Genomic DNA, 21,077 nt, shown 5'->3' with positions numbered 1-21,077 from the left:
AGCGGTCGCTCGGTTCCAGACTGTAGCGCCTAGAACCGCACGGCCACTCCGGACGGCTCAACGGGAAGAACCCTACTAATTTTGATGAGTGAGTTTGGGAGTGTCAAAATAAGTGACCTAAATGGCCGTAGCTTTTGATTGGATTGACTTAGAAGCTAATGTTTATTACACCTCCAAGTGACCTCAGACCGTAGTATGTGAATTAAATGTCAACTTGATACCTCTACCCACTCCTGACAAACAGGGTTTTTAACAGTTGGACAGAAAGATAGACAGTCAGAAAGAGGGACAAACAACAAAGAGATCCTACAAGGATTCCGTTTTTACCGACTGATACACGGAACCATAAAAATTAATTAAACTTTTTGTTGTTTCAAAAGTAATCGTTGTGATTGTTAATACGTTTATCCCACTGCGACAAGACGGGTAATGTCGTCATGGAAAAATGTTTGTGGTTGGCTACGGAACGATGATTCTACCCAGATGTTGACAAGCTTGTTTCGGGTATACTACAGAAGTTTCGCCGGTAAGCCCTTACACATCCGCCATACAGTTACAACCTCCGTTCATGCGATTTCCATATTTTTGGAGCCCTTAAAAAAAAAAAAACATTCGTGGCCGTTGATTTACTTCGGGGGAAGAGGTGCAGTCATCGGTATCATCACTGATTCTTAGTGTAGTCTCCCCCTTCCTTCCTTCTTCCACCTATCGTCCAGACTGGACAATGTCCAGTCCCAGTAATTAATAAGTAAAGTCTTTTATGAAGATCTGAGAGGAACGAAGTTTGCAATAAACTTTCAAGTTTACTTAGCTTGTCATGCTGAGATGGCTCCTGTTCTTCTTGCCTAGGGGTCTCATTCTTGAAACTGTAAATGTAACATCAGGTCCTCACGGTTGGTTTGAACTAAATAAATTGGAAAATTGTTGTTACAGAACTTTTTACGTAACTATATTTTCCAATGATTTTCTCACATCTTAATATTTCACACAGTCTTTTGGTTTTTATTAACAAAGCCGAAATTACATTGTTCGCACCTATTATACAAAACCACGTCCCATCACATCACAGGCAAGCTTACGACTCCCTCGCACTGCGGAAGAAACAATATTCCAAAGGGTTTACAATTTTTCTTAACAAATGAATTCCTACTAGTTTTCGTTACATCATTAACTTCGATTATCATTTCATAAACGAGTCCAGAAATAAACATAGTAAACTGTATAGGATTACGTAATTAATAATAGAATTTTAAGTGTGCAAATAATTCGTAATTTCAAATGTTTCTAAACAAGTAATTTTAACTGTACATTCATAACTAGTACTTATCGATTATAACATCGAGACTTAAATATTTTATAAAGTAATTCCTTTTCATTAATTTTAGCTTGAATTACAACATACTGTTCATAAAATTATATGAAAGTTTTCAGAAAACCAACTGAAATAATACTGGTCAGTCCAAAATTCGGAAAATAATACTCGTATCGACAACTACTGTTGAGGAAAAGTAATGCTACGGGAGGACGTCGCGTTGCACAAGGTAACCCCAAATATTTCATCATGAAAGGACTGATTGCCTTGTCTCACAGTGAGATTAATGTTACAACAGTCATGGCGATTGCTTTTGAAATAAAACACAGTTCGGTTACTTTTATTCCATCTGTCTCATTTTCATGTGACTGCCCCTTATTTCATTCGTCAATGACTAATAAATATTTTTTTAGAACTTGGCTGTACAGCCTATATAAAATTAGTAAGACACATCACTTTCTTCCACTTTTGCTGTTGTTATTGTGGCAAAGCATACGTATCTATCAAGACACGCTAATTCTGGCCTCTACAGTCATTCTAAGGTAATGCAGAAAAGTGTAATACAGCCCACATTACAAGTCCATCTGTACATAATTGATAAATGTATTAGCTGCCCGCACATACATTGAACTTAACTTAGCAGTAAACAGCGTATATCGGCAGTCGACCTCTGAGATGCACAAATGTTGTGATTGCACCGCTGTCTTAATGTGATTCTTATATTAAAACAATTAACGATGAAAGGATACATTGCATCAGATTCGCTGACGACATCGTAATATTATAGGCTTCGAAAAAGACAGAAATATGCTGAAGAGCCAAAGAAAGTCGTACGCCTGCCTAATATCATGTAGGGTCCCCGGAAACACGCAAAAGTGCCGCAACACGACGTGGCATGAACGCAGCTAATGTCTGGAGTAATGCTGTAGGGAATTGATACCATGAATCCTGCAGGGCTGTCCATAAATTCGTAAGAGTACGAGGGGGTCGAGATCTCTTCTGAACAGCACATTGCAAGGTATCCCAGGTGTGCTGAATAATATTTGTGTCTGGGGAGTTTGGTGGCCAGCGGAATTGTTTAAACTGAGAAGACTGTTCCTGCACTCCGTAGTAATTCTGGGCGTGTGGAATGTGGTATTGTCCTGCTGGAATTGCCCGGCGGAATGCACAATGGACATGAACGGATGCAGGTGGTCAGACAGGATGCTTTCGTACGTGTCACATGTCAGAGTCGTATCCAGACGTATCACAGGTCCCAAATGCACACGCCCACACCTTTACAGAGCCTCCACCAGCTTGAACATTACCCTGCTGACATGCAGGGTCCATGGATTCATGAGGTTGTCTCCAGACCTTTACACGTCCATCCACTCGATACAATTTGAAACGAGACTCGTCCGACCAGGCAACTTATTTCCAGTCACCAACAGTCCAATATCGGCGTTGACGCGCCAGGCGAGGCGTAAAGCTTTGTGTCGTGCAGTCGAGAAGCCCATATCGAGGATGTTTCCTTGAATGGTTCGCACGCTGAAACCTGTTGATGGCCAAGCATTAAAATCTACAGCAGTTTGGGAAAGGGTTGTACTTCTGTCACGTTGATCTGTTCTCTTCAGTCGTCGTTGGTCCCATTTCTTGCAGGACCTTTTTTCTGCCGCAGCGATGTCGGAGTTTTGATTTTTTGTAGGATTCCTGATATTCACTGCACACTTGTGAAATGGTCGTACAGGAAAATCCCCACTTCATCGTTACCTCGGAGATGCTGTGTCCCATCGCTCGTGCGCCGATTGTAACACCACTTTCAAACTCACTTAAATCTTAATAACCTGCCATTGTAGCAGCAGTAACCGATCTACCAACTGCGTCAGACACTTGTTGTCTTACATAGGCATTGAGGACCGCAGCGCGTATTCTGCCTGTTTACATATCTGTGTATTTGAATACTCACGCCTATACCAGTTTCATTGGCGCTTCGGTGTAGGTGACAATGGGAGAGATACACATATAGACAGTGGAAGTGAAAGCGAGCAGGGAGAGACTGGGTAAAAGGATTTAGAATGTTCTGTGTTACAAAAGCGCGAATGTGTTCGCATGCCAAAATTTTTGATGTGGATGGCGTAATGATGATTGAGACAGCTGGTTCCCTACTTTTCCGTCAGAATACTTTAAAGAGGAGCATATTCGTCTATTTTTTATGATCCGACAGGAGCATTTTTTCCGTTGGTTTAAGGAAATACACTGCACTGAAAGACTTAAAGATAAGGTAAATATTGTAACATAGCATATTACCTACTCGGTTAAATGAGTGAAAGTACAGGAACATGTTCCCAGGGGTCTTCCAGTCGTGCACAGAATGCTGAACGTCATACAGCGTGTGATCAGCGGGACTATGGCTCCAAATGGGGCTGGTCTCCAAACACGAGGCAGTTGAAGGAATAGGGAAAGACTGTGTGTGGCAATCAACGAGCAATTTCGGTGCACCATTTGTTTGCAATTGCAGGACAGCCGGAGAGAGCATCCGGGTGAGTTGACACGGTGATGAATCGTAGGGAAAGTGCAAGAAGGACGGAGTGTGACGAGTGAAACCCACAAGTTTGGTGTCGCCAACAGCACTGTTTCATATGGATGAGGAGCGATCTGAACCACAAGTACTGTTGCCCGAAAGAGTGGATGTGGTCCACCACAGCAGAAAGTGACCTTCACGTTGCGCATCAGCCAAGAACTGACCCACGTCAAACATCCAGTGCGTTTGCAATCACATTTAACAGGACCATAAGTCACACAGTCTCACGCACCAAGTGTCACGGTGACAGCATGGCGGTAATCTGTTTGATGGAAGACCAGTACTTTGTGAGAAAATGAAAAACCTACTGCCGCCTTTATGATGACATTTATTGTGTAGCTAATAGTTTCGGCGCTTCAGTGCACCATCTTTAGGCCTTGAAACGGTTGTTGTTGTGGTCTTCAGTCCAGAGACTGGTTTGATGCAGCTCTCCATGCTACTCTATCCTGTGCAAGCTTCTTCATCTACCAGTACTTATAACGACCTGCATCCTTCTGAATCTGCTTAGTGTATTCATCTCTTGGTCTCCCTCCACGATTTTTACCCTCCACGCTGTCCTCCAATACTAAATTGGCGATCCCTTGATGCCTCAGAATATGCCCTACCAACCGATCCCTTCTTCTAGTCAAGTTGTGCCACAAATTCCTCTTCTCTCCAATTCTATCCAGTACCTCCTCATTAGTTACGTGATCTACCCATCTAATCTTCAGCATTCTTCTGTAGCACCACATTTCAAAAGCTTCTATTCTCTTCTTGTCCAAACTATTTATCGTCCATGTTTCACTTCCAAACTAATACTTTCAGAAACGACTTCCTGACACTTTAATCTATACTCGATGTTAACAAATTTCTCTTCTTCAGAAATGCTTCCTTGCCATTGCCAGTCTACATTTTATATCATCTCTATTTCGACCACCATCAGTTATTTTGCGCCCCAAATAGCAATACTCATTTACTACTTTAAGCGTCTCATTTCCTAATGTAATTACCGCAGCATCACCTGATATAATTCGACGGTTATCAACAACCATATATACGATGCATCAGTGTCCAACATTACTGGTTACGCAGACAACCTGTAACAGCGATTTTCTTACAACAGTGAACGGCCGTAGTGCCCCAGATCTCCAGTCAAAACGATGGACACACAAAAACAGTACTCTGTTTTCCGTTGACAATCGCACATTGACTGCAATGTCTGCTACGGTGCCGAGAACATCGGAACTGGTCCTAGAAGTAGCGGAGTCGATTGATCGTCCAGGACGCCGATGGACTTGGTGCCAGTAATGACTCTGGACATACCCTGGTATGAGGATTGGTAGATGCATCGAGACACATTGCTGAACACGATACACTGAAACGCCAAAGAAACTGGTGTAGGCATGTATATTCAAATGTGAAGATGCGTAATCAAGCAGAATACGTCACTGCGGTCCACAACGCCTACATATGACAACAAATGTTTGGCGCATTTGTTAGATCGGTTACTGGTGCCACAGTGGCAGGTTATCAAGATTTAAGTGAGTTTAAACGTGGCGCAGTAGTTGGCGCACGAGAGATGGGATAAAGCATCACCGAGGTGAAGATGAGGTTGGGAATTTGCTGTACGATCATTTCACGAGTGTACCGTCAATATTGAGCAAGCAGTAAAGGAAACAAAAGAAAAGTTTGGAGTACGCATTAAAATCCATGGAGAAGAAATAAAAACTTTGAGGTTTGCCGATGACATCGTAATTCTGTCAGAGACAGCAAAGGAGGATATAAGATGAACATCAACAAAAGCAAAACGAGGATAATGGAATGCAGTCGAATGAAGTCGGGTGATGCTGAGGGAATTAGATTAGGAAATGAGACACTAGTAGTAAAGGAGTTTTGCTATTCGGGGAGCAAAATAACTGATTATGGTCGAAGTAGAGAGAATATAAAATGTAGACTGGCAATTGCAAAGAAAGAGTTACTGAAGAAGAGAAATTTGTTAACATCGAGTATTGATTTAAGCGTCAGGAAGTCGCTTCTGAAAGTGTTTGTATGGAGTATAGCCATGTATGGAAGTGAAACATGGACGATAAATAGTTTCGACAAGAAGAGAATAGAAGCTTTCGAAATGTGGTGCTACAGAAGAATGCTGAAGATTAGATGGGTAGATCACGTAACTAATGAGGAGGTACTGGATAGAATTGGAGAGAAGAGGAATTTGTGGCACAACTTGACTAGAAGAAGGGATCGGTTGGTAGGGCATATTCTGAGGCATCAAGGGATCACCAATTTAGTATTGGAGGACAGCGTGGAGGGTAAAAATCGTAGAGGGAGACCAAGAGATGAATACACTAAGCAGATTCAGAAGGATGTAGGCTGCAGTAAGTACTGGGAGATGAAGAAGCTTGCACAGGATAGAGTAGCATGGAGAGCTGCATCAAACCAGTCTCTGGACTGAAGACCACAACAACAACCGTCATTATCATGAATCCGGTAAATTTCAAATCTCCGACATCGCTGCGAACTGAAAAAGATCCTGCAAGAGCTGAGGGACTGAAGAGAATCGTTCAACGTGACAGCAGTCCAACCCTTTCCTAAACTGCTGCATAATTCAACGCTGGGCCATCAACAAGTGTCAGCGTGCGAACCATTAAACGAAATGTCACCGATATGAGCTTTCGCAGGCCCACTAGTGTACCCTAGATGATTGCACGACACAAAGGTTTACGCCTCGACTGGTCCCGTCAACACCGACAAAGAACTTTTGATGACTGCAAGTGTGGTGCCTGGTCGGACGACTCTCAGATTATATCGAGCGGATGGACGTGTCTAGTATGGAGACAACCACATGAATCCATGGACTCTGCACGTCAGCAGATGACCCTTTAAGTTGGGGGAGGCTCTGGAATGGTGAGGTGCATGTGCAGTTGGAGTGACACGGGACCCGAGATACGTCTAGACACGTCTCAAGGGTGACACGAACGGAAGCATCCTGTCTGATCATTGTGCATTCCGATGGACTTGCGCAAATCCAGCAGGACAATGCGACACTCCACACGTCCACAATTGCTACAGAGTGGCTCCAGGGCCACTCTTCTGAATTTAGATGCTTCCGCTGGGCACGAAACTCCCCAGACATGAACATTATTAAGCATATCTGCGATGCCTTGCAACGTGCTGTTCAGAAGAGATCTCAAACCCATCGTACTCTTACGGATTTATGGACAGCCGTGCAGGATTCATGGTGTCAGTTCCCTCCAGCACTACTTCAGACATAAGTCGAGTCCACGCTACGTCATGTTGCGGCACTTTTGCGTGCTCGCAGGGGCCCTACACGATATTAAGCACGCTTATCAGTTTGTTTGGCTCTTCAACGTTCGAAGTTTCAACGAGCTATGTTACATGTCGGTGATACATCATGCGAATGTTACTTTCGCTCTTACGTTTTCTACACAAGTACATGTCAAATTCCTGTTACACAGATGGCTATAGGAAATTTGAGGCCGGCCGGGGTGGCCGAGCGGTTCTAGGCGCTACAGTCTACAACCGCGCGACCGCTAAGGTCGCAGGTTCGAATCCTGCCTCTGGCATGGAAGTGTGTGATGTCCTTAGGTTAGTTAGGTTTAAGTAGTTCTAAGTTCTAGGGGACTGATGACCTCAGATGTTAAGTCCCATAGTGCTCAGAGCCATTTGCACCATTTGAAAGTTGAGAAACTGTAGCAGGTTACAACTCTCTGTCCTAATCTACATATCCTACAGGCATGGAATGCCAGTTTGGTAGCGTCCACATAAAGTGTAACACTTTCCATTCCCGCCGGCTCGCCACATTGTGTACCGTGATTCGTCACTCCACACAACTTTTTTCCACTTTTCAATCGTCCAATGTTTACGCTGCTTATACCAAGCGAGGCGTCGTTTGGCATTTACCGTCATGATGTGTGGATTATGCGCAGCCGCTCGACTATGAAATCCGAGTTTTCTCACCTCCCGCCTAACTGTGGTAGCACTTGCAGTGGATCCTGATGCAGTTTGGAATTCCTGTGTGATGGTCTGCATAGATGTCTGCCTATTACACATTACAACCCTCTTCAACTGTCGGCGATATGTCAGTCAACAGACGAGGTCGGCCTGTACGCTTTTCTGCTGTACGTCTCCCTTCACGTTTCCACTTCACTATCACATCGGAAACAGTGGACCTACGGATGCTTAGGAGTGTGGAAATCTCGCGTACAGGGCTATGCTACAAGTGACACCCAATCACCTGACCACGCTCGAAGTCCGTGAGTTCCGCTGCGCGCCCCATTCTGCTCTCTCACGTTGTCTAATGACTACTGAGGTCGGTGATATGGAGCACCTGGCAGTAGGTGGCAGCACAATGCACATAATATGAAAAACGTATGTTTTTGATCACATAGTGTATATTGAGCAAGCAGTAAAGGAAACAAAAGAAAAATTCGGAGTAGGTATTAAAATCCATGGAGAGGAAATAAAAACTTTGAGGTTCGCCGATGACATTGTTATTCTGTCAAAGACAGCAAAGGACGTGGAAGACCAGTTGAACGGAATGGATAGTGTCTTGAAAGCAGGATATAAGATGAACATCAACAAAGGCAAAACGAGGATAATGGAATGTAGTCGAATTAAGTCGGGTGATGCTGAGGGAATTAGATTAGGAAATGAGACACTTGAAGTAGTAAAGGAGTTTTGCTATTTGGGGAGCAAAATAACTGATGATTCTCGAAGTAGAGAGGATATAAAATGTCGACTGGCAATGGCGAGGAAAGCGTTTCTGAAGAAGAGAAATTTGTTAACATCGAGTATAGATTTGTCAGGAAGTCGTTTCTGAAAGACTTGTATAGAGTGTAGCCATGTATGGACATGAAACATGGACGATAAAGAGTTTGGACAAGAAGAGAATGGAAGCATTCGAAATGTGGTGCTACAGAAGAATGCTGAAGATTAGATGGGTAGATCACATAACTAATGAAGAGGTATTTAAAAGGATTGGGGAGAAGAGGAGTTTGTGGCACAACTTGAATAGAAGAAGGGATCGGTTGGTAGGACATGTTCTCAGGCATCAAGGGATCACCAATTTAGTATTGGAGGGCAGCGTGGAGGATAAAAATCGTAGAGGGAGACCAAGAGATGAATACACTAAGGAGATTCAGAAGGATGTAGGTTGCAGTAGGTACTGGGAGATGAAGAGGCTTGCACAGGATAAAGTAGCATGGAGAGCTGCATCAAACCAGTCTCAGGACTGAAGACCACAACAACAACAAGTGATGCCACGAAGCCAACGTCATCTTCGGGAAGCATGTACCAGCACTAAGAGATCATCCAGGTTTCTCCGTCCACTCTGTATGAGGTTCAAATGGCTCTGAGCACTATTGGACTTAACATCTGTATGAGGTGGTACATCCAAGAAACCAAGACATTTTCTCCCTGTTGCCGAAGACTGGTTGTGCTGGTCGCGTAAGAGCTGCATCACCTCAGCTGAGCGCTCCTGAGTCCTTGGTGTACCGTTGCGGCACTGGAGGTACATCTTGCGTAACTCCATTGTAGACTAGGCGGCTGCTAACCGAATACTCCCGCCGTGCAAACAGCAATCGCTCAGCGAGGACAGCTCGGCCATAATCTACTCACAGGATGGCCGCAGAAGCCAGACAGAGATGAACGCATCTGCGCGACTCTACCATCCATCAAGCGCGCACGTCCCGGTACCTAATAACCCCGCGCAAGCCTTTCACTACCAACATCAGTACTCGGGTCTTTCTGTACTAACCCCGATTAGCTGCTCTATCGCACGTATTTATCTTATTATTATTTCGCTGGGGGGAATCAATCTACCTCGTCATTAGAGGAAGCATATATTACAACCTCGGATACAGACCGACTGCGGTGACTACACAAGAAAACAGAAGTTGCCCTTGGCAGAGACTCTGGGGTTTTGTCACTGGAAGGCCACACAGCTGGTGTCTCTTCTGGAAGATTACGTCAGCGTGGGGTCCCGTCGGAGAGGAGGACTCTGCGGTATTATTAGGATTTGGCGAGTTGTCTCCGCACCCACTAAGGCACACGAAAGACACGTAAAACGCCTGCCTCCGAATAAAGCAAACACGACTGTACCTCAAATAAAAGTAATGGGACAGAATGGTCGGACGCCTACCCGGAACCTGCCCACAGCAAGCACTTCTCCACAAAGTGAGAATAAAGCGATTTGGATCTGCCTGTTGGCGTACAACAACTACTTGAAAATTTCAAGAGCTTATCTATATTGGATTTCACTTAAACTTTCCGTAAATTTATTATTCAGATTCTCATTTCAAATGTTCAGAGTCCATTTACGTAATCAGTTCTCATTATGGCACTCATAAAGAGAAAATACAAACAACTGATGCCAGTATTAAAGTTCGCCACATCCAAAACTTCGCGAATTAATCAGCATGTTCCAACAACATTCGAAAATGAAGCATTCCGACTTTCCAGTAGCGTATTTTAAATTATCAAAAACTTCCCTAATAATTAACATAAAAGACCACAAGCGGACTCGTTTCTCATCGCATTTTTTTAAAAATAATTTCTGTTAGATTCTTGCCTTTGAATGCATACTTTTGTCACTTCGTTTTTTTCTCTGCAAAATTACATACACACTAATGAATAATTTCATTTGCAATATAGTGGTCATTCATTCAAACAAGGCGATTCACGTTGTGTGAAGATAATATTTATTTACACTGATCTGATGATTTGTGTGTGTCTTAGAGACAATGTGAGTGAATAAGACTGACTATGGACTAGTAAAGATAATATTGGCAGTACTTGTACTACCGTTACTGCTGCTACTAATAATGATAATAATAATCATAAGAAGAAGAAGAAGAAGAAGAAGAAGAAGAAGAAGAAAAGAAGAATGGCCACAATAATAATTTAATAGTGGAAGATATAATTATTTACGGGTGTACAAAATAAATGTTTCTGTATGTAGTGAGTTCTGGGGAAAGGCAAATTAAGGAGACTGTACCAGCTGACTTAATTCCACGTAGCTTTTCTAAATTTCTGACTAGTGACGTTTTACGTAATTCAAAATCACAGAAGTTCTTCTGCTGCATCTGAAACAGTAAACTCCAACGTTGCCTACTTTTAAAGCATTTTATAGTTTTCAGAACAGTTTTTTCTTACACCAGCCTTTATAAGACCATCTCAGACATTAGTCGAGTCCATGCCACGTCGTGTTGCGGCACATCTGTACTACATCTGTACTTCATCTGAAACAGTAAACTCCAACGTTACCTAATTTTAAATCACTGTGTAGTTTTTAAAATGGCAGTTGGTTGCTACTCAAGTCTTTGTGAGACCGTCTCAGTCACGAAATAACCAGTCTGTGGTTTGCAAGTACACGAGTAAGATCTGTGTCGGACGCGCTCTTGTCGTTGACTCGCACCTCAAACACGCACATTATGTACACGAAAATACGCGCACCGATAACCACGATACTCTAGAACATTAAGGTTTAGTCACTTTCAAGTGATCTCTCTAACCTAAATTAATTCAGGTTTTAAATGAACAATGCAACTGCCTTGCTGCAGTGGTAACACGGGTTCCCGTCAGATCACCGATGATAAACGCTGTCGGGCTGGGCTAGGACTTCGATGGGTGACCATCTGGTCTGCCGAGCGCTGTTGGCAAGTGGGGTGCACTCAGCCCTTGTGAGGCAAACTGAGGAGCTACTTGACTGAGAAGTAGCGGCTCCGGTTTCGGAAACTGACATACGGTCGGGAGAGCGGTGTGCTGACCACATGACCCTCCACATCCGCATCCAGTGAAGCCTGTGGGCTGAGGTTGACACGGCGGCCGGTCGGTACCATTGGATCCCCATGGCCTATTCGGACGAACTTTAGTTTTTTTTTAGTTTTAGTGTAAGATAACTCTCGGGGCTACTGCTTCATTATCTAACAGTCTTCCTTATTCTCAATCTAATTTGGGAGACGGGAGCTAGCAAGAGTACAACTTAGCGCCTACTCCTAACAGGGGAACCTCCCCATCGCACCCCCCTCAGATTTACACTTAAGTTGGCACAGTGGACAGACCTTGAAAAACTAAACAGAGATCAATCGAGAAAACAGGTAGAAGTTGTGTGGAACTGCAAAAAAAATAAGCAAAATATACAAACTGAGTAGTCCATGTGCAAGATAAGCAACATCAAGGACAGCGTAGGCACAGTACCGCCGTGCTCCCGTGGTTAGCGTGAGCAGCTGCGGAACGAGAGGTACTTGGTTCAAGTCTTCCCTGGAGTGAAAAGTTTAATTTTTTTCTTTTCAGGCAATTATTATCTGACCGTCATCACTTTTTTGGGAGTGATTATCACATCCACAAGAAAATCTAAATCGGGCAAGGTAGAAGAATATTTTTACCCATTGGCCAAGTGTACAAGTTAGGTGGGTCGACAACATATTCCTGTCATGTGACGCACATGCCTTCACCAGTCTTGTATAGAATATATCAGACATGTTTTCCTGTGGAGAAATCGGTTGATCTATGACCTTGCGATCAAATGTTTTCGGTTCCCATTGGAGAGGCAACGTCCTTTCGTCTACTAATCGCACGGTTTTGCGGTGCGGTCGCAAAACACAGACACTAAACTCATTACAGTGAACAGAGACGTCAATGAACGAACGGACAGATCAAAACTTTGCGAAAATAAAGTAAGTAAGTTTTTCACCTTTTTTTTGCGTCTGCTCGGGGCGGACGTCGAAAGACATCCGTTTTTTTCGTTGATGATCGATTAACTCAGTTTTTTTTATTACAGAGGGCTCGTAACCGTCTGACCGAACATGCTGAGCTACCGTGCCGGAAACCATTACGCTAACGCAGCTCATAGTTCTACGAGGGTTATTTTTAAGTAAGGGCCGTTCGCGCATATAGTCCCGTAGTTCGAGCGGACGCCGCAACAAGCCACCGCGCCACTTGCCGGCATCCTTCCCGTTCACACTGATGCAAGTTACAGCTCTGTAGCTGACGCGTACGCATCGCTGTGTTATTTTATAATGTTTACGATTATTGAGTCGCCCGCCGCGTGTGAGATACGGTCAGTGATACGTTTTTTGACCGCGAGAAGCCTATCAGCTGCAGAAATTCATCGTCAGTTAACATAAGTTTATGGCTCGAATGCAATGAGTGAAGGTAAAGTGCGTCAATGGGTTAGAGAGTTTAAAAATGGCCGTCAAAACGTCCCTGACGAAGAACGCTCAGGCCGGCCCTCTGTGATCACTGATGATTTGGTGGCTGCAGTCGAAACAAAGATTCGTGAGGACAGAAGATTCACAATTTCCACTCTTTCTTTGGAATTTCCACAAGTTTCAAGATCGGTTTTGTGCAAAATTGTGTCTGAAAACCTAAACTTTAAGAAACTGTGTTCTCGGTGGGTACCCAGACTCCTCACAGAGGACCACAAAGGGAAGAGATTTGCCACTTCAATGGACTTTTCGAACCGTTACGAGGAAGAAGGGGATGACATGTTGAATAAATTGTCACTGGAGATGAAAGACGGGTATCCCGTATCACTCCCGAAAGCAAGCGACAATCGATGGAATGGCGACACACAACCTCACCCGTCAAGGTCAAAGCCAAACAGTGTACTTTATGCCACGAGGAACGACAATCAACTCAGATGCCTACTGTGCAACTCTAAAGAAGCTCCGCAGAGCAATTCAAAACAAAAGGCGCGGCATGCTGACAAAAGGAGTTTTGCTCCTGCACGATAACGCTAGGCCTCACACCTCTCAAAAGACTCGGTATTTGACTGATTCTTTTGGCTGGGAAGTTTTGGACCATGCACCATACACCCCCGACCTTGCTCCTAGCGATTTTCACCTTTTTCGGTACCTGAAACACCATCTTGGCGGGCAGCGCTTCAATGACGACGATGAAGTGAAAGCGGCCGTGAACTCTTGGCCGTCGGAGCAGGCGGCCGAATTCTTTGAAGAGGGAATTAAAAACTTAGTTGTACGGTATGACAAGTGCTTAAATAAACAAAGCAACTATCTAGAAAAATAGGTAAAAGTGTGTAGAATCAGAAAATAAAAGTTTTTTTACAAAAGTATTTGTATCTTTTTTAAAAATAAAAACGGCCCTTACTTAAAAAACAACCGTCGTATATGTAACTCCTGGAGCAGTTTAAACTATCACGCAAAATACCGACAAACATTGTTGGTATGATTATGAATTACTCACGTTTCGTCGAAGTACAATAGGAAATAAACAATTACCGCTGTTCTTTATTGCGAAAAAGCGGTTAGTAAGAATGATACAAACAGCTTTTCTTGCTATCGCCTGAATTAGCAGTCTTATTGCTTGTTTGGTTTAATTAATTAATAGAATATGAAGCAATTGGTATAAAGAATGCTTTTTCCAAACTTTCTATAAAACAAAGTCTGCTATCAAGACATTGCATTTGTTCAGTTACTTTATTTATGACTGAACGTTTCTAAAACTGAAGACACTCGTCCATGCTCTGCACGCAGTCGAGCTCTGGCAACGTCGTTCTCTGTTCATTGGCTGACTGAGTTTTGTGACGTCAGATGCGCAGAACGAACCCAAACTCGGCCGCCGTCATAAATGACGCGCACTTTAACTATTTCAGACGAGGTTAGTAATTTAAATGCCTGTAAGCTCTGAACAGCACACGACGAAATTGAGAATTCAGTGGGTACCTCTTCAAGTACCTATTGCCCTCTTGCACGGAGCCGAGTGATCGCAAAGTGTGGCGGACAAGGTGACTAGTATGACGTCACAAGCTCGTTGCAGGGCCCGTACATCTCGTTGCCCCTGCTCCCCCCCCCCCCCCCTTGCGGGGCCACCCGCATTTACACCCGCACCGCCTCCGCCAGTCAGCCCGCACGCTGTTCGTTCGTTTCTTTCGTCTGTCGACTCCACTGACACGAGTTATCGAGTGGTTGTACTTTCATACGTAGCGCGCGCGTCTGTGTCATCGTATTTTATACGTTTCTGTCTGGCACACAGATAGCTAACACATACCTAAGGGCCGGCCGGAGTGGGCGAGTGGTTCTAGGCGCTACAGTATGGAACCGCGCGAATCCTGCTTCGGGCATGGATGTGTGTGATGTCCTTAGGTTAGTTAGGTTTAAGTGGTTCTAAGTTTAGGGGACTGATGACCTCAGATGTTAAGTCACATAGTGCCATTTTTTTTCCACAGATGAGTATCTATCTCACTTTACAGACAAGCATCCGAAACCCGCGATCTGCGAACAGTCCTGGACGACAAACCGCTTTAGTTTCACTGTCCTTCTACCTCTTTTGGTAGACGCTCACGACAGTAGCACGTGAACAATCGACAGGCTTCGCTGTTTTCGAGATACTCGTTCACAGGCTGTGCATAATAATAATCTGCCTGTCAGGGTTATATCAGTGGATGTTCCCATTTCCAGATCTTTACTAGGGTGATCCCCCGTCAGTGTGTGAACTGATTTCACACTTCTGTTACCACGTCACGTCCCCTTCCAAGGTCACGGTGGGCGGTGATCATAACATTTTCTGCTCGTCACTCTATTTTCAGCAGGTAGTGTAAGATAACTGCCAACGGCCTTGCCGCAGTAATAACACCGGTTCCCGTCAGATCAGCGAAGTTAAGCGCTGCCGGGCTGGGCTAGCAGTCGGATGGGTGACCATCCGGTCTGCCGAGCGCTGTTGGCAAGCGGGCTGCACTCAGCTCTTGTGAGGCAAACTGAGGAGCTACTTGACTAAGAAGTAACGGCTCCGGTCTCGTAAACTGACATACGGCCGGGTGGAACGGTGTGCTGAGCACACATCCGCATCCAGTGACCCCTGTGGGCTGAGGATGGAATGGCGGCCGGTCGGTACCGTTCGACCTTTCAAGGCTTGCTCGGACGGAGTTTAGTTTTTTTTAAGAAATATGTCGAGATAAGCAAGTACTCTGGAATGTCTGTCATGGGAGTAAAGAATTGATGTTTTCAGTGGTTACAGACTGATTTAATGAATTGCCGAAGTATAAATGTCTGTAATAAAATTATTAATGCAGGACAATGAGAAGTAAGAACTGTGACATTTCCTTGTACACACGAACATTCTGTTGTGCCACAACTGAAATCCGACCTCGCACTATGTCTTCAAAGTGTTGTCGGCTCTGCCCTGGGTGGTTGCATTAATAATTTTTCGTATTGTATAAACTGTTCACCGTTCCTACTATCCGAGCTGGGCAAGGAATAAAATGTGTGTGTTACGTCATCTAAAATGTAGTGTTGTGCACATCATTGAGGAAATAAAATCTCGCACTGATTTTAACTTTCAGTTTCGAAATGGTTAAAGAGTGATACTACCGAGCAGGAGACTACGAAATACAGGTCGATTCCTCCTCAGCTTCACGAACCTCTATAGTCCACACACATACTCTACGAATCAGGACGAAGTGCATAGCGGAGGGCACTTAGCACAGTTTCTTCACCATCGTCATCATCTTCACCTACAGGGATTAGGCTAGCTGCCTGTTCCGACTATAAAGGTTACTGTTCAACCCATTACATTTTGTGCCACCCAAAGCTTCTTTTTCCTCTCGAACTGTAAGTCCGCAGTTCTTTGGTTAGCCTTCGTTCTGGCATTCTGTTCACATGCTCTTTCCACCTGTTTCTGTGTTTCTCAGTTGTGTTGTTTATCCCTTGAACATTGAGTTCTCCTCAAATTTATTCACTCCTAATCCGGCCTTAGGCGTACGCAACCTTTCAGTGTTCATAGAAACCTCACCTGCCTGTACTTTGGTCTTATCCCTCTTTGTCACAACGCTAGTTTGAGTCGCTTACAGCAGAGGCGTCGCTGGCATAGTTTTATGAAACACTGTTTCTTTTCTAACTACGCTGTTTACACTTCTATTAACATGTCACATGAAACTGAAACTGATGAAGGTCGTTGTGTGTATCTCTATTATGCTGCTTATCTGCCGTTCAATTTTCGTATGGAGATCGGGAACAATGATTCCTTAACCCTTCCACGACCAATTCTTCTCCACGGTGGAAGACTTTAATTTATGATTATTTTAATTAATGATGCTGTCAGAAGTAGCAAAATGACAAACACGTTTTCAAAAGTGGGATGCGATGGTACAGACTTGTGTGTCCAATTGGTATTTTGACGTGCGACTACAAGTCGGAAATGTAATGATATGCTTGATCATCCTGTATTTTCATGTATGATATAAACAGTGTTCCTGCAGGAACGGCCAATTTTCAGGGACAAGACAGGGACGATCGTTCAAAGCAAAAAACTTCATGTGGACGCCTGCCCTATTCCGAATGGTTTGCGAAATAGAAACCATTTAATGTACGTTATTATTTAGTTTCTGTATCATTCAACACATATTGAGGTTTACACATGTAGATACGTACAATACTTAGCGAACACTAAAACATGCGTACTACACTCAATTGAAAAATACGTACACTATTGACCATTAAAATTGCTACACGAACAAGAAATGCAAATGATAAACGTGTATTCATTGTACAAATATATTATATTACAACTGACATGTGATTACATTTTCACGCAATTTGGGTGCATAGATCCTGAGAAATCAGTACCCAGAACAACCACCTCTGGCCGTAATAACGGCCTTGATACGCCTGGGCATTGAGTCAAACAGAGCTTGGATGGCGTGTACAGGTACAGCTGCCCATGCAGCTTCAACACGATACCACAGTTCATCAAGAGTAGACTGGCGTATTGTGACGAGCCAGTTGCTCGGCCACCATTGACCAGACGTTTTCAATTGGTGAGAGATCTGGAGAATGTGTTGGCCAGGACAGCAGTCGAACATTTTCTGTATCCAGAAAGGCCCGTACAGGACCTGCCACATGCGGTCGTGCATTATCCTGCTGAATGTAGGGTTTCGCAGGGATCGAATGAAGGGTAGAGCCACGAGTCGTAACACATCTGAAATGTAATGTCCACTGTTCAAAGTGCCGTCAATGCGAACAAGAGGTGACCGAGACGTGTAACCAATGGCACCCCATACCATCCCGCCGGGTTTACGCCAGTATGGGGATGACGAATACACGCTTCCAATGTGCGTTCACCGCGATGTCGCCAAACACGGATGCGACCATCGTGATGATGTAAACAGAACCTAGATTCAGCCGAAAAAATGACGTTTTGCCATTCGTGCACGCAGGTTCGTCGTTGAGTATACCATCGCAGGCGCTCCTGTCTGTGATGCAGCGTCAAGGGTAACCGCAGCCGTGGTCGAGCCGATAGTCCATGCTGCTGCAAACGTCGTCGAACTGTTCGTGCAGATGGTTGTTGTCTTTCAAACGTCCCCATCAGCTGAGTCAGGGATCGAGACGTGGCTGCACGATCCGTTACAGCTATGCGGATAAGATGCCTGTCATCTCGGCTGCTAGTGATACGAGGCCGTTGTGATCCAGCACGGCGTCCCGTATTACCCTCCTGAACCAACCGATTCCATATGCTGCTAACAGTCATTGGATCTCGACCAACGCGAGCAGCAACGTCGCGATACGATAAACCGCAATCGCGATAGGCTACAATCCGACCTTTATCAAAGTCGGAAACGTGATGGTACGCATTTCTCCTCCTTACACGAGGCATCACAACAACGTTTCACCAGGCAACGCCGGTCAACTGCTGTTTGTGTATGAGAAATCGGTTGGAAACTTTCCTCATGTCAGCACGTTGTAGGTGTCGCCACCGGCGCCAGCCTCGTGTAAATGCTCTGAAAAGCTAATCATTTGCATACCACAGCATCTTCTTCCTGTCGGTTAAATTTCGCGTCTGTAGCACGTCATCTTCGTGGTGTAGCAATTTTAATGGCCAGTAGTGTATTTTTAACTCATTCACCACTAAGCATCATCGTAGATGTCACATTACAGCTGTTGCACAGTGCACAATAAATGTTCGAGTATGTCCATCTCTTGGGAGTCACGTTGCATTGCTTGTCTGAGTGCCGCTGTACGTATCTTAACGAGGGCATCAGCGTGCGTACTGCAGCCAGGCAGCTCATGTCGCGTTGTTCGTTCACCTCGGACAGCATGCAGCCCCACGAACAAACATCTAATGACGTAAGGTCTGGCGTCCTTTGTGGCCAGTTAATTGCACTACCACGATCAGCTGAGCGATTAGGATAAGTACGGTTGCGATGTTCCGTCGCACGTCTGGTAAAATGTGAACATGCTGCATTACCCTCAAAGTACACTGTAGTCTTCAAGGTGTTCAACAAAACCAATTTTCCATTTGGGATCAAATGAAACTTCAAAGTGGATGTGTCGGTAAGACACATACTGGCGCGCCCCTACCCCAGAAACAACGTACATTAAAAGTGTTCGTCTTGGAAAGTATTCGGAAAAGGGCTTATGTTTATGTGAAGCTTTTTGCTACAGATGAGCGTTCCTGTCACATCCAAGTTTACTGATCACTCCGCCTGGGGCACACTGTGTAGTAAAGGCCGAAAGGTACACAGCGATGCAGTCCGAATTCTGCATCACTACAAGATGTGATTACAGACAGACAAATACTGACTGAATCCAAAAATAATGGCGTGAATATCTGCCATTAAAAATTAAGCAAAAAAGACTGACAATCACAAATCACTTCGCAGAACATATCATTCTACCAACACAGTTCACGTGATATCTTGCGAACCATGGATGAAGAGTATCAGACGGATGCCATATTTCTTGACTTCCGGAAAGCGTTTGACTCGGTGCCCCACTGCAGAATCCTAACTAAGGTACGAGCATATGGGATTGGTTCCCAAGTATGCGAGTGGCTCGAAGACTTCTTAAGTAATAGAACCCAGTATGTTGTCCTCGATGGTAGGTGTTCTTCGGTGGTGAGGGTGCCCCAGGGAAGTGTGGTAGGTTCGCTGTTGTTTTCTATCTACATAAATGATCTTTCGGATAGGGTGGATAGCAATGTGCGGCTGTTTGCTGATGATGCTGTGGTGTACGGGAAGGTGTCGTCGTTGAGTGACTGTAGGAGGATACAAGATGACTAGGACAGGATTTGTGATAGGTGTAAAGAATGGCAGGTAACTCTAAATATAGATAAATGTTAATTAACGCAGATGAATAGGAAAATGAATCCCATAATGTTTGAATACTCCATTAGTAGTGTAGCGCTTGACACAGTCACGTCGATTAAATATTTGGGCGTAGCATCGCAGAGCGATATGAAGTGGGACAAGCATGTATTGACAGTTGTGGGGAAGGCGGATAGTCGTCTTCGGTTCATTGGAAGAATTTTGGGAAGATGTGGTTCATCTGTAAAGGAGACCGGTTATAAAACACTAATACGACCTATTCTTGAGTACTGCTCGAGCGTTTGGGATCCGTATCAGGTCGGATTGAGGGAGGACATAGAAGCAATTCAGAGGCGGGCTGCTAGATTTGTTACTGGTAGGTTTGATCATCACGCGAGTGTTATGGAACTGCTTCAGGAAATCGGGTGGGAGTCTCTAGAGGAAAGGAGGCGTTCTTTTCGTTAATCGCAACAGAGGAAATTTTGAGAACTAGCATTTGAGGCTGACTGCAGTACAATTTTACTGCCGCCAACTTACATTTCGCGGAAAGACCACAAAGATAAGATATGAGAGATCAGGGCTCGTACAGAAGCATATAGGCAGTCGTTTTTCCCTCGCTCTGTTTGAGAGTGGAACAGGGAGAGAAGATGCTAGTTGTGGTACGAGGTACCCTCCGCCACGCACCTTATGGATGGATTGCGGAGTATGTATGTAGATGTAGATGTGGAATTCTGCATCACTACAACATGTGATTACACACAGACAAATACTGACTGAATCCAAAAATAAACACGAGTATTATTATCTGTGCACTTCCATTGAAAATTAAGCAAAAAAGACTGACAATCACAAATCACTTAGCAGAACATATCATTCTACGAACACAGTTTCGTTTAAAACATACTTGAGTGCACCTGATAGTGTGCTCCAACTGAGAATGTCAAATTTCATGGGAATCACTCAAAGTTGGAATGAAAGACCAACTACAGCGAGGTAACAAAAGTCGTGGGATACCTCCTAATGTCGCGCGGGACCACTCTTTGTCCGACAGGGTAGAGCACCTCGACGTGACATGTCAAAAAGCCGCTGGAAGTCCCCCGCAGAACTACTGACCCATGCTTCTTCTAAAGCCGTCCACAATTGCGAAAATGTTGCCTCTGCAGGAT

The 21,077-nt window shown here is 44.3% G+C and overlaps 1 pseudogene; it reads left to right on the top strand.

The window, feature by feature from the left end:
- The first annotated feature begins 15,439 nt into the window (after positions 1–15,439).
- LOC126428600 (5S ribosomal RNA) lies at positions 15,440–15,557 on the top strand (annotated as a pseudogene).
- The last annotated feature ends 5,520 nt before the right edge of the window (positions 15,558–21,077 follow it).

This window comes from Schistocerca serialis, chromosome 12 (genome assembly GCF_023864345.2).
Source record: "Schistocerca serialis cubense isolate TAMUIC-IGC-003099 chromosome 12, iqSchSeri2.2, whole genome shotgun sequence".
Classification (NCBI taxonomy): Eukaryota; Metazoa; Arthropoda; class Insecta; order Orthoptera; family Acrididae; genus Schistocerca; species Schistocerca serialis.
The sequence above is the reverse complement of the archived record's forward strand: the minus strand, read 5'-3'. Positions and strand labels throughout refer to the sequence as shown.